This window comes from Pseudoliparis swirei, unplaced genomic scaffold, assembly GCF_029220125.1.
Source record: "Pseudoliparis swirei isolate HS2019 ecotype Mariana Trench unplaced genomic scaffold, NWPU_hadal_v1 hadal_25, whole genome shotgun sequence".
Classification (NCBI taxonomy): domain Eukaryota; kingdom Metazoa; phylum Chordata; class Actinopteri; order Perciformes; family Liparidae; genus Pseudoliparis; species Pseudoliparis swirei.
In genome coordinates, this window is record NW_026613261.1 from 1,049,954 (window position 1) to 1,055,788 (window position 5,835).

The window sequence follows — 5,835 nt, forward strand, 5'->3', positions numbered from 1 at the left end:
TATAGAGGTCTATGCTTCATGTGTTAAAGCTGCATTCTCTCTCCTGACCACCAGGGGACGACTCCTCTGGTTGTATAGATATCTATCCTTCATGTGTTAGAGCTGCATTCTCTCTCCTGACCACCAGGGGGCGACTCTTCAGGTTGTATAGAGGTCTATGCTTCATGTGTTAAAGCTGCATTCTCTCTCCTGACCACCAGGGGACGACTCCTCTGGTTGTATAGAAGTCTATGCTTCATGTGTTAGAGCTGCATTCTCTCTCCTGACCACCAGGGGGTGACTCCTCTGGTTGTATAGAAGTCTATGCTTCATGTGTTAAAGCTGCATTCTCTCTCCTGACCACCAGGGGGCGACTCTTCAGGTTGTATAGAGGTCTATGCTTCATGTGTTAAAGCTGCATTCTCTCTCCTGACCACCAGGGGACGACTCCTCTGGTTGTATAGAAGTCTATGCTTCATGTGTTAAAGCTGCATTCTCTCTCCTGACCACCAGGGGGTGACTCCTCTGGTTGTATAGATATCTATGCTTCATGTGTTAGAGCTGCATTCTCTCTCCTGACCACCAGGGGGCGACTCTTCAGGTTGTATAGAGGTCTATGCTTCATGTGTTAAAGCTGCATTCTCTCTCCTGACCACCAGGGGACGACTCCTCTGGTTGTATAGAAGTCTATGCTTCATGTGTTAGAGCTGCATTCTCTCTCCTGACCACCAGGGGGCGACTCCTCTGGTTGTATAGAAGTCTATGCTTCATGTGTTAAAGATGCATTCTCTCTCCTGACCACCAGGGGGTGACTCCTCTGGTTGTATAGAAATCTATGCTTCATGTGTTAGAGCTGCATTCTCTCTCCTGACCACCAGGGGGCGACTCTTCAGGTTGTATAGAGGTCTATGCTTCATGTGTTAAAGCTGCATTCTCTCTCCTGGCCACCAGGGGGCGACTCCTCTGGTTGAATAGAAGTCTATGCTTCATGTGTTAAAGCTGCATTCTCTCTCCTGACCACCAGGGGGTGACTCCTCTGGTTGTATAGAAGTCTATGCTTCATGTGTTAGAGCTGCATTCTCTCTCCTGACCACCAACCAGTTTGTATTTTAAATATCAACATTTCACTGCACAAAATACCCTCCACAGGTGAGTAGAGAGAATGTGTTACCATGGTTCAAGATTCAAGATTCAAGATGTTTTATTTGTCACATACACACACAGGGTGTGCAGTGAAATGAAAGTGGCAATGCTCAGCAGGAATGTGCAAGGGCAACAAGTACACACTATTTACAATAAAAAACAACACAATATTTACAGTAAGTGTGTGTGTGTGTGTGTGTGTGTGTGCCTAAGAGGGGCAGTTGTGTGGGTCTATGTGGGGGTCCTGGTGAGGTCGGAGTTCACAGTCCTGATGGCCTGAGGAAAGAAACTCCGTCTCAGTCTCTCTGTTCTTGCAGCGTGACTACGGAGGCGCCTGCCTGACCGCAGCAGCTGAAACAGTCTGTTGTTGGGGTGGTGAGGATCCTTCATGATCCTGCCGGCTCTGGTTCTGCACCTCCTGGTGTACAAGTCCTGCAGGGTGGGAGTGTAGTTCCAATAGTGCGCTCAGCCGAACGCACTACTCTCTGCAGAGCCTTCCTGTCCTGAGCGGAGCAGTTGCCAAACCAGGCTGTGATGCTTCCTGTCAGGACACTCTCTACAGCTCCAGAGTAGAAGGACTGAAGGATCCTCTGGGAAACTTTAAATTTCCTCAGCTGCCTGAGGTGGTAGAGGCGCTGCCTTGCCTTTCTCACCAGAGTGTCTGTGTTTGTTGACCATGTCAGATCCTCGGTGATGTGGACTCCCAGGTATTTATACCCGCTCACCCTCTCCACAGTAGTCCCGTTAATCCCCAGTGGTGAGTACGTCCTCTGTTGTTGTACCCTCCTAAAGTCCACAATCAGCTCCTTAGTTTTGGTGACATTCATGATGAGGCTGTTGTCCCGCCACCAGAGTGACAGATCAGCAACTTCCTCCAGGTAGGCCTTCTCGTCGTTGTCGGAGATCAGGCCCACCACCACTGTGTCATCCGCAAACTTGATGATGGTGTTGAGCTGAACCTGGCCACACAGTCATGTGTGTACAGGGAGTACAGTAGGGGCTGAGGACGCAACCCTGGGGATCCTGTGTTCAGGGTGAGGGGTTTGAGGTGTGTCTGCCCACCCTGACCACCTGTGGCCTGGCGGTCAGGAAGTCCAGGATCCAAGCACACAGGGGGTGTTCAGTCCCAGCTCAATCAGCTTGCCGGCCAGTCTGGAGGGGACTATGGTGTTGAAAGCTGAACTATAATCAATGAACAGCAGTCTCACATAGCCCCCTCTCTGGCTGTCCAGATGAGAGAGTGTGGTGTGCAGTACCTGGGAGACAGCATCATCCGTGGATCTGTTTGGGCGATAAGCAAACTGCAGCGGGTCCATGGAGGAAGGGAGGAAGGCGCAGATGTAGTCCTTTATCAGCCTCTCAGCATTTCATGACCACCGAGGTGAGGGCCACCGGTCGGTAGTCATTCATACATGCTGGAGAAGCATTCTTGGGCACAGGGACAATAGTGGATCTCTTGAAGCAGGCTGGACCACGGACTCAGCCAGGAGAGGTTGAATATTGTGGTGAACACTGGAGCTAGCTGGTTAGCACAGGTCTTCAGTACTCGCCCAGATATGCCATCTGGACCTGCAGCTTTCCTGGTGTTCACCCTCAACAGAGCCCTCCTCACACTGTGCTCGGTCACAGAGAGTGTGTGTTCATCCCCAGCGGTAGAACTCACCTCGGCTACGCTAACGGTGTTGTTGTTAGCGGCGAGCTAGCGCTGTTGTTGCTAGCCTCAAACCGTGCATAAAATGAGTTCAGGTCGTCCGCTAGGGATGCGTCGGCACTCACCATTGCGCGGGTCTGCTCTGGTAGTCTGTGATAGTCCGTAGCCCCTGCCATAGGCGCCTGGTGTCGCGCTGCTCCATCTGTGATTCCACTCTGTCTCGGTACCTCCTCTTGGCCTTCTTCACCGCCTCCTCAGTCCATAGACCGCTGCCTTGTAGTCGTCCATGTTGCGGGATACAAGACCGGAGTTATAGGCAGCAGTACGGGCGTTCACAGCTTCACGGATGGATCTATCAACCCACGGCTTTTGGTTAGGAAAGACCCTAACTTTTACCGTGGGGACGATGGTGTCCGCTAGCATTGCTATGAGGCTCATTGCTACTTCGCAAACTCGCTGGCGACACTGGATCTGGATTGGATCTTGTCCCAGTCGGCGACACGCAGAGCGTCCTGTAGCTCAGCCTCTGATTGGTCAGACCACCGCTTCGTTCCTCGTCACTACCGCTTCCCGCGCGATCTTTTGCGGTACTCGGAAGCAAGAAAATGGCGGCATGGTCCGATTTGCGAACGGAGGGAGAGAGACAGCCTTGTAGCCTCTCTTGAATGGCGTATAGCAGTGGTCCAACGTTCTTTCCTCTGGTAGCACACGTAATGTGCTGGTGAAAGTTCGGCATGACTTTTTAGGTTTGCCTATTAAAGTCCCCAGCCACCACCACAGCCGCGTCGGGATACTTGTTCTGATGCCGACATAACACATCATGTAGGTCCGATAGTGCTACGTCGGTGTCCGCTTGTGGTGGTATGTAGACGGCTGTGGTGATGACCGAGCTGAACTCCGGGGAAGGTAGAATGGACGGCATGAGATCGCCAGATGTTCCAGGTTCGTGAGCAGGAACGAGAAAGAGTCTTAATGTCCTTGGGTTGCACCACTTGTTGTTAGTCATGAAGCAAACCCTCCACCCTTAGATTTACCAGACTCTTCCGTTCTGTCTGCACGGAAAACAGAGAAGGACTCGGTTGGGCATATGACTCGATCCGGCACCAGCGGGTCAGCCATGTTTCCGTCAGACAAAGATGTTACAGTCCTCATGTCCCGTTGGAATCTGATCCTTGCCCTAACACCATCCATCTTATTTTCCTGAGACTGGACGGTAGCAAGAAGGATGCTGGGCAGAGGTGGACGGTGGGCTTGAACTCTCAGTCTGTTCAATTCCGCTCCGTTTCCTCGATGTTTTCGTCCTCCCGTAGTAGCGGCTCCACTGTTGTTGTTGTGGTTCGCTCGTCGATCTCTGCAGGCCACGCTGGATCGATGGAAAAGTGGACAAAAACCCTTGTTTTGCGCAAAGTTTATGTCCAAAAGTGTGCTGCGGTCGTATGTTGTTAGTGCCGATGTGTTTGTGGCAAAGAAAATATTTTAAAAAACACAAAACTAAAAGAAGCGCACAATCTCAGGAGAGTACGGGTCTGGGCTGGACCTCCGCACTGTATACTATTATATATTATTGTGGGGGCGTGTTGACGAGAGCTGAAGGGGTGGGCGTGGGAGGTGTGAACGAATGAGCTGGCGAGGGTGGCCAACAGGTGAACAACAGGTGAACGCTGGAGAGGTGGGAGGGGCCAGAGGGGACAAGAGAGGGGAAGAGCGCACATCTCCCTAGCTTACCTCGACGGTCTGGACACACAGCCGTTACTAATATATTATATTTATTATTGGGCGTGGCCAAGGAATGAGAGAATGAGGTGACGAGGTGCCAACAATGAGCTGTGAGGAGAGCGGGGTGGGCGTGGGGCGTGGCTATGAGGGAATGAGCTGGAGAAGGTGGGAGAAGAGGGGCCAGGGGGGCCAGAGGGGCCAGGGGGGCCAGAGGGGCCAGGTGGGCCAGAGGGGCCAGAGGGGCCAGGGGGGCCAGAGGGGACAAGAGGGACCAGAGGGGACCAGAGGGACCAGAGGGGACAAGAGGGGCCAGAGGGGACCAGAGGGACCAGAGGGACAAGAGGGGCCAGAGGGGACAAGAGGGGACAGAGGGGACAAGAGGGGACCAGAGGGGACAAGAGGGACAAGAGGGGACAAGAGGGGCCAGAGGGACCAGAGGGACAAGAGGGACAAGAGGGGGCAGAGGGGACCAGAGGGGACAGAGAGGGACAAGAGGGGCCAGGAGGGGACCAGAGGGGACAAGAGGGGGCCAGAGGGGACAAGAGGGGACAATAGGGGACAAGAGGGGACAAGAGGGGACAAGAGGGGGCCAGAGGGGACCAGAGGGGACAAGAGGGGGCCAGAGGGGACAAGAGGGGACCAGAGGGGACAAGAGGGGACCAGAGGGGACAAGAGGGGACCAGAGGGGACAAGAGGGGACCAGAGGGGACAAGAGGGGACAAGAGGGGACCAGAGGGGACAAGAGGGGACAAGAGGGGACAAGAGGGGGCCAGAGGGGACAAGAGGGGACCAGAGGGGACAAGAGGGGACAAGAGGGGACCAGAGGGGACAAGAGGGGGCCAGAGGGGACAAGAGGGGGCCAGAGGGGACAAGAGGGGACAAGAGGGGACAAGAGGGGACAAGAGGGGACAAGAGGGGACAAGAGGGGACAAGAGGGGGCCAGAGGGGACAAGAGGGGACCAGAGGGGACCAGAGGGGACAAGAGGGGGCCAGAGGGGGCCAGAGGGGACCAGAGGGGACCAAATTGGACCAAATGATGAGGCTGATAATGTAGTAAAGGCTTTTTCAAGAAAAGTCACAACTGGAAGAAGAAGAAGAAGAAGTAGAAGAAGAAGAAGAATCTCCATTGTTGGTGGACACCGCCCCCTAGTGTTGATTCTCGTAACTGCAACAAGACAAGACTTATTTTTAAAGATAATCAAGTAAGTGCATACTTAGTTATTATTAATATTTATTAAGGCTTTATATGGCTTAGTGATATCTTCTGGTTCCAGACTCTCAAATGTGAGGATTCCCCTTTTTTTTCTATAAAAACATAACTTTTCTTATATATTTGAATATATATA